The sequence below is a fragment of the Buceros rhinoceros genome, unplaced genomic scaffold (assembly GCF_000710305.1).
Source record: "Buceros rhinoceros silvestris isolate BGI_N320 unplaced genomic scaffold, ASM71030v1 scaffold3487, whole genome shotgun sequence".
In the NCBI taxonomy this organism is placed as follows: Eukaryota; Metazoa; Chordata; class Aves; order Bucerotiformes; family Bucerotidae; genus Buceros; species Buceros rhinoceros.
In genome coordinates this window covers 28,834-37,854 of record NW_010421431.1, presented here as the reverse complement: position 1 = coordinate 37,854, position 9,021 = coordinate 28,834, and the positions used below count along the sequence as shown (strand labels likewise).

Genomic DNA, 9,021 nt, shown 5'->3' with positions numbered 1-9,021 from the left:
GTAGGGAAAACTATACGAAGAAAAAGAAATAAGGCAAGATTAGTGCGCAATAGTAACCCTATTAAGACGTTGCGGTATTTCAAAGAGGCGTACTCTTAACAGACCACTTGAGCCAGGCCAGCAGAAAATCTCAGAAACAAACTCTGTATGGAAATTAAAAACTAGTGAGCACCTGTCATTACTAACTTCATTATAATTTACTAGAATTAATAGTTCATGAAAGGCTGAGGCTGATGACACGGAATACAAACACCCAGTTCGGAAAGTAAGTTTCTCATTTCTATTTGCATGCATTTTGTCATCTGCCCTTTAAAATCTTCACCTTAACTTTGTAACAGAGCAAGATCACAGCTGTTACAAGTCAGCTGAGGGATGGTTTACTCCATGCATACGGGGGAAAAAATAATATAAAATTGACGATATCCTGAGAATTTCTTGAACGATGGACAGGCCTCTACCAGAAACAGGGAATATAGGGAACATCTCAGCCAAAGACGACGCATCTAAGGGCAGGAGCTGGCTGACCTAATTTACCTGCATAACTGAGCACTCTCCCTGTTGAAAATCACCAGGTCCTGGCCCCCAAAGGGAAAATGGGACAATTTTTCTCCAGGAAAACCCCCACCTACTTTTACCACCCACCCCAGCCCTCTCCTAGAAAAGCCAGTGTCCCTGATGCCCACGGCCATCCCTGTACCACCTCTGCCCTATCAAGTGCTCCTTAACCCAGGGCACCACGCATCCCAGCAGGTAGGACACTCTCAAACCCGCTCTGCGAGGGGCTGCTTAGACCGAAGGCTGTGCCTCTTGCATCCCGAGGCAGCTCTTTGACTGCCAAGTAAGCCAAAAGGTGGGAGACATGGCCCTAATGGGGCAGTCACCACCACGACTGCAAGCTCTCCCACCAGCCACAGGTTGCCTAACACACCCCTCCAGGATGGAGAGAGCCCTCCTGCCAAAGAAGAGAAAAGGCGCTTTAACTCAACTGCTGGGGGAGGCATGAATTAGGTCAAATATCACGTTTTCTCTGATGAAGTGGCAAATCTTTCACGAAGCACCATGTGGTTTTCAGGTGACCGAGGTGAAATTCTGTTTGCTTTTTAGAAGAAGCTGCTAGGTATTTGTACAGGGAAAATTTAATTTTGAATATTTAATTTTGCTGCAGTGCTCTGAGGCACCATCTGTAGGTGATGTTATAGTTAACAAATGTTAAAAAGATGTTGACTTTCATCTATCAAAGGACTTCCTATTTTGATTTCTAGGTTTTTAGGGGATTGCTTTGTTGTACAACACAGGCTCATATTTTATATGGTTATGAAACAGAACTAGTGCTCATACAAGCTTCTTTCTTCAAAGCAACTTCAAAAAGGACCCAGATTTCACCTTTTATGAAATACATAGTTCTTTCCAGAACGATTCAACATGAATTTCTGTTCTGTTCTTTTCAGGTAACAATGTGATTCTTCCCATCCACACAGTGAGAATGGCTTGCAAGCTAATTCCTATTACAGTGATACCCATGTATGTAGGTGTCCTAAATATATATAACTCAAGCCAAATAAAACATCACCGAGAGCTTTCGTAAAGAGCTTCAGTTTAGTTATAAACAGTCCTACAATCTCCACCAACAATATGTCACATCATAACTAACTCTGAGTAAAATGCCCACTTTTTTTTTTTCAGTAGTTAAGACTAGAAATTAACGCTTGACCTGACACTAAGTACTTGGGTAAATTGTCCACTCTGGGTAGTATTATTTAATTGCTTATTATTTTACCAGGCTTTGGTGTCTTTAGATTATGTTTTCCTCATCTGTCCTCTGTTGGTAAAGTAGGAAAAAACAAAGTTTTTTGCAATTTTTGAAAATGCAGACAGGAAATAAAGAGTTTAAAAACTAAGAAAAATAAATATTCTTAGTGTGAAATGAGTTGTTGTCAGCTCTATGTGAATAGCCCTTGTGCCTCAGCATGACCAGATACACTTGAAATTTGGCAAGGACATATAACCTCAAGACCTTTTAGATACAGAGGGAAAAACCACTGCCTGAATAATTTGCGTTCGTAAAAATGGGAACCGGTATGCTGTCAACATTTTAGACCAGATGAGAACACAAAGGCATTGCCTTACACCACAGGTATGCTGAGAGGAGACAGATCTCTTAACCAGGAACAGGGGGATACTCTGCAAGACGGCAGACGAACCTGAAACAAGCAGGTTTTTTAGCTTTTGTTAGCTTCTGGGTTTGAGCTTTTGTTAGCTCAGAAAGCTCAAGACTCTGAAAAATGAGCTCTTGCAAAGCAAATACCTCTTCATTCTGTCGAGTCCACACTGCAAGAGCCATTCCGAGGCCTCTCCTGAGGGGTCAAACAGCTTTAACAGGGAGTGCTGGCATTGAACTTGGCATTAAAGAAAGAAAAGACATTTCTGACCATGGTAGATCCATGTGTGAAGTTTGCACGTGGCAGCTGCATATGTACTTGTAAAGAAAACACCGATTAGAAGGCAAAAATGTGAGCTGAAGTCTACTCATTTTCTTTTAAAGTTTAGTTAATCCAATCATAAACTACATTGAAAGTTCTGCTGACATATGATAGAGCAAGTTGCACAAATGTGAGGTTTCTTTCCTCCCCAGAGCTCTCCCTCTGCATTTATCTTACATCCTGTTTTGCCTGTGCGTTTGGGTATAGAATCCAGAGAAAAAAGAAAGGAAAACTAAGTTATTTCCACTTTTGTTTATTTCACTGTAGCTGAAAGAACGTATTCCAACACCAGCAAAAGGAATTTCCTCAAGAGAAATTGCTTTCCTTTGGGCCTGAGTACCTTCTCCTTTTCTGCCTCCCCATGCCTGCTCTTGCTTCCTCCCCCCTCACCGCATTGCCAACCTGGAATTTGGATTTCACATGTTGCATACAGGTGCTGTCACTCATTTCCATCACCGCACCACTATATCTACCTATTGAATAAAAAGTCACATTTTAGTGCAAAATTAATTCACTTAGAAGAAAATTAATTAAAGAAAATGAGAAAAAAGAAGTCAGGGTTGGGGAAGGGGCAATAACATGAAGGAAAAATGGGGTCAGAAGAGCAAAGTGGTAACAGGTATTACTGCGATGAAATGGTGCTTAGCAGAGGACAATGAAAGAAAATGCCCCATCCTATCTTGTCCATGAGGGCTGCAAAGAAAAGGACAATTTTTGTTCCCAATGGCCACTCAAATCAGGTACATTACCAGCGTGCAATGACAAGCATGACAGACTCCACTGCAGTGAGATCCTATCTTACAGAGATCTTTAAAACAGGCCTCTTGGTAGCAGCTAGCCCCAAGGACCTAAGAAAGCACCCAAGGAGGGAGAAATGAGGGCTGCAGACACATGGATAAATGGCCAGTATCCATTTTATTTACAACAGGTACAGCAGTATACAGCTTCCACACCGCATGGTTTTGAATAGACATGAAACCGAATGTCACAGCTGACTTCAGCCAAAACTGGAAACATGCAGAGAAAAACTGAGACACATTTGGGGGGTGGTGGGGGGGGTGGTGACAATGAGAAAAAAGAACCCAACCAAACCCAACAAAATAACTGCCTCAATTAATTCTTTTGGTTTTTATTAATCTTAAATTAATTTTCATCTGCAGAAAAGGTGTACCGTTTCCCTCAAGATCGATAGCCTCATGTAAGACGAATCTCCATGAAAATGAGACACTACCAGTTCTTATGTTGATAACAGTGGTCACGATGAAATCTCAGAGGTGTGTGTAAGCCAGTGGCAACTACTGTGAAAGGCAGTTTATTGGTACCCTGTTCCCAAGAGAACTCCACTGTCGGTAGAGTTTGTGAAACACCCATATTTTCGGTGTTAAAACGACTCTTCCATGATGAAACCCAACATCAAACCTTCAAAGCAGACATTGGCTCAGCCTGGTTTTCCAGCAGATACTGGTTTATTCTGTGCAAGAGTTTGAGCAGAGCATGGCCGGAGGCTGGGAACCCGCTGGGCAGTAGTCAGCCAAAACCCACCAGCTTTGCCACCCCGGGGAGGTTCCCTCTGGCGTTTCTTGCACCTCATTTAAACCACCCCATCTCTCTCTATACCTCTGCTCCTGTTAAGTAGGTAGATACCGATCTCAATTAGAGAGGCATTATGCCAGTGATTTCACCATGGGACATGAGAACGCACAACCCTCGTGCTAATGAAATCCCCTGACCGAGCACTAGTTGTTATTTTCCCTTTGTGTTCAAAGAAACCAGCCTGCAGTCCTTAAGTGCTGCTTTATCATATCAAAGTCTGAGAGAGGCTTCTCCCAGGCTTCAGGTTCTGCTTGCATCCCAACACATTTGGAAGAAATAAACCTGTCTACTTTGCAAGTGGATTAAGCTAAAGCAGAAAAATAAGGCAGATTTACTCTGTAATAAGTATGTCCAGATATGCAGCTGATTTACAATAATCATTGTCCTTCAAAATATACTTCTCCTTAATCTGAAATAACTTACACGTACAGAGACATCCTCACACAAAGACAATACTATGAAGAGTTTCAGGAAATTTGTAATTTTTAAAAATACTAATTTTCAAGGAACTCTTAAAGAGGGCTGTCAAGATGTTTCTGCAACTGCAAAGATCACAGAGAAATAAACCAGACTGCAGACCACTATCAGTGACCACTTCCATATGAAAGACCAGATCTTGCTAGCAAAATCTCAACTCCGTAGCAGGGACAGGGGTAATTGAAGTAGCCAAGTCAAAACAGAGGCATTAAACTTCTTTCTTTGCAGAAATGTACTATGTGAACACGGACAATGCAAATCTCAGAAGAGCTCCCTTTAAGAGCAGCTTGCTTTGGTATTCTGTAATCTTTACAACACAGTCTGTTTGAGGCGAAAGAAAAAGAAGAAAAAAGTATTCAAAGTTTATTAAGAGCAAATTGCATCAAATCTTTACAAAATTCCATCTCCCCGCCTATTAATCCAGCATCTGCTTTGTGGAACATTATGAGTCATGTGGACATTAAAATACAGTAACTTCATATTAATCTCTTAATTAAACTCTCATTTTAAGACATTGAAGGCCAAAGGCAGAAGTTAGATTGTCTGAATCAATCTTCAGTCCTTACCGGGCAAGAAAGACAACTGCCGCTGAAGGTATCTGAAGAGCTGGTCAGAGGGGCCACCTGAGAGACACTATGCTGGGACCTGCCTGAACCTCCTGAACCAGGCACACAGTGCAGGGACTTGGGGCATTTGTGCTGAAGAGACACCCACAGACAAATCCTAACGTTTATTTTTTTCCTTCTTCCTATAACTGAATAATTTACATGCAAATATTATACCTCAAGGAAATGGCAGAACCACAGATAGGAAAAAAAAAAAGGAAAAAAAAGAAAGGAAGCCACAATGAATATTTAGTTTGATGACAGAATAACAGGAGCCAAGTTTAGAACTGTTTCTGTTTAGCAATACAGAGTGAGAAAAAGGGCGAACTGCAATTGTCAGTCCTCATCTGATGCCACAGGACAAGGCACAATCAAGTTTTTTTTTTTAGTTGGCTAAAGGACTCATATAGTTCAGCCTGCCACTGAATATTAAGTAGTTTTTTCCATCCCAAAATACTTTGACTCTTTTTCCTCACTCTTTTTCCTTAATCTACCCAGTGGCAGTGCTGAGATTATAGCTGTTAGGCTCCCCTTCAAAGCAGATGTAGAAAAATAATTCATTTGCTACTCTGAGAGGCCATCAGTAGGCTGCCAGGGAATCCATGCCACTTCCAGCACTAAATCTTTGTGTGAGCCTTATGGCAACACCTCCATAAACTTCTGTTTGGCAGGAACTGAGTAAATGGGTCCAGACTCAAAAAGTCATTCCAGGACTACCCTAACAGAAGACAATTTCAGGTACTCAAATCTCAAGGAATAAACTAGGTAATCTTTTTTTTTTGTATGACACCAGCTTTCACCAGCAGAAAAGTTGCATGTACTAAGTATGTGCAGATGATCTTTCAAATGCAAATGGTCTTCCCAAATTTGCACACCCAAATCTTTTCTGTCTCCGCTTCTTCCTATCGCTTTCCTAAGGAACATCAATATGCAATCAAGATTGCAGGCTTTTAAGGCTGGAAACCAAGTAGGTGGCAACCAGCCTAACTAGTCCTTCTGTGAAAAGGTATCCTGCTAGTTTCAGCAGTTGAGGCCATCAGACCTTCCTCTGATGAGATGAACAAGTCATGCACACATGCAGATCCACTGGCACATGACCAACAGGTCCAGTGTACCTCGAATCAATGGATGCATTGTGTAGGGGTGATTTATTCGCCCAGGGAGAACATCTGTGTCCAAGCACAACTGGAATTTTGCACTAGCTAGGTGACAAGACTCCTACCTTCTGTCTTACTTCTGTAGAAGTAAGTGAAAGTCAGGAATCATGAGAGAAAAGAAGTACAGGAGGCAGGCTGGCCCTGGAGTTACTCATGGGAATGGAAAGATGTTGAAGAACCAGAAGAGCAGGAGAAACCAAGCCATGGAAATGTGTCCCTTACCCTACAAATGCATAGTATCTCAAGGTGCTATTAATTGAACAGCAGGAGCCACATGGGTGTAAGAATTTCAGAAGCCAGAGAAGACCTAATTTAAGAAGACTCCCACGCAGCCACCGATAGGGAAGATGGATTGTTAACAACCACTCACAAAGGCACAGCAAGACCCCTGACACCTGTAAGACCAAGTTTCTTGTTTAACCACTGCAGAAGGAGCACACAGGTCCAGAAATGCTGTGTGCCAATGAACCAACAAACAACAACTCACACTTACTGATGCTGAAAATTCATAGAAGCTCCAAACCCCCTATTTCAGACTGGAATATCCGAGATGGGAACACACATGCAGTCCGTGCCCTGTGAAGCAGACATTTTCACAATACAGCAGAGCTCCAGCGCACACACACATCATAGGCAGCAATCTGGACCAGCATCAGCAATTTGTCTGGGCTACCTGGACACCTGGCAACTCAGCCAGTGCCATAAGTTGAGCCAAATCACCACATATCCAGCAATCCTGGACAAATAGCCAAAGTGTGGCAAGGCAGCAAATAACAAAAGCAGGGAAGTTGGCAGCTACACTTTCTAGAAAAGCAGTGCAGTCATCCAGCTAAGGAGCTAGCATGTATCCTCATCCCTTCTCAACCTCATCAACACAAGAACAAGTGATGTCTCTTCAGAGATAGCGGCAAACATCTGCTCAGCCAGGCTAAGGAATTTAATTTAATTGCCAATGAAAACAACTAAAAAAAACCCCCTAAATGTAATCCTGCTGTAAGTTTATTGCATTTGTTTAGGGTTTTGACAACCCTGCCAGCTTGCTTATAGGGACAAAGTGACAATACTTGCAGGCAAGATGACAAGCCCTTCACAGAAGCCAGAAATACAAGTCCCCAAAATCAATTCCAGGACTTGTCCCCAGATACATCTTTTAATACATGTAAAAACCACACTGCGAAGGATTAATACATGGAATAGCTTCTCTTCTTCTTATCTTTCATCTCATGAACACATAGGGGAGCCTTGGGACATCTTAGACAGCAACCAGTATTATTAGAGATCAATATGACAATACTGATGCCACCAGTGTCTGTAGCAAGACCTAACTGTAGTAACAGAAATCCACAGAAAAGATGGAAGATGAACTGGCACAGTAGTAAGAAGAAAGTTCTGATGACAGCATTATAATACATTTTTGCTAAAGAAAAATAATGAAACTCTAAATGAGGCAGATTTTCAAAGCAAGTTTTTAGGCACTCAGAAGTACAAGTCCTGCGATAACAGATCTCTCCATCTACAATGTGAAGGAGAGTAGAAAGCTGCACTAAAATTTTAATTTGCATGACACACCTATCTGCATTTCTTCTAGTGATACTTGGAAAGACAGGATAAATGCAGATAAAGGAGGAACTATGTGTGGAAGGCAGGGTGTGGAAGGAGAAGCAGAAGGGCGTGTTAGACTCTCAAAGACAGAGAAAAACAGGTTTTTTGGTCAAGAAGAGGTCATTTTCTAGCGCTTCAACCCACTTTCCCCTCTCTTCATCTCCCCCCCTACTTCCAAGTATTCAGCTGAAAAAGGCACATCTCTAAGCAATTTAATACACCTGAAATACAAATCTCTGCACAGTGGTACTGTTCTCATGGCAAAACGAGGTCCAGCAAGGAGACCTGCACAGACAGCTTAGCCTCCTGCTACTTATGGATGCAAATCAACCGTGGTTTGATTGGGGGAAGATGGTGTAATTCAAGGCATTGTAACCAGACTGGTAGAAAGGTAAGCTACCACTATTGCCGAAGTAATTAAAAAAATATTTGCTCTGTAGTTGTGCATGTATTTTCAGTGCCCTGTTTTCTAGAGCATATGACTGGAGCGTTTGCAAATGAGGAAGTCTTGCCTGGTTATGCGAGCCAAGGGAAGCTGTATTGTCACACTTCTTTTGACCGAAGCCTGAGTATTTTCCATCTATTTGTCAAAAAGGATCCTCAGTAATATTGATCCTGGATTCTGTGATGCTGCTATACTCAGCAGAAGGGCTGCACAGAGAGAAAGATAACTGCAGTTTTCAAAAACAATAGATGGTAATTTTCTGAACTGATTTATGCAGTCTTCGCTCTGACTATGAAGAATCTCTTCTTCTAATGAACTCTACAGTAACCTCTTGCATCAAGCTCATTGATTAGACAAAAAAAAAGCTGAATGTTATACACACACAAGAAGGAAGAGGCTGAGAATGCAAAAAGTAAAAGGGATGGTTAACGTGGAAGTTTTCTTGCCATTTCTGAATCGGTTTTCTCTAAGACAATGGGAAACAAGGATGCACTAAAAAAAGGTTTGATGAAGCATATATCTTAGCTTTTTACAATGGAAGTTCAGGCTGATTTTGACAAGAGAGATGCTAGGAAATTTGATCCCAACAAATATGGGGCTGCCCTAAGGTAAAAGAAAGCAAAAGTAGGAGGGAGGGTGCAGTTCCCGAGTCCTAAATCTCA

The 9,021-nt window shown here is 41.7% G+C and overlaps 1 protein-coding gene across 1 annotated transcript in view; it reads right to left on the bottom strand.

Annotated features, from left to right (window-relative positions):
• Nucleotides 1–9,021, bottom strand: part of DHRSX (dehydrogenase/reductase (SDR family) X-linked) — a gene marked incomplete at its 3' end in the record, with an annotated part of 119,494 nt that overhangs the window by 103,971 nt on the left and 6,502 nt on the right. The window lies entirely within an intron of this gene.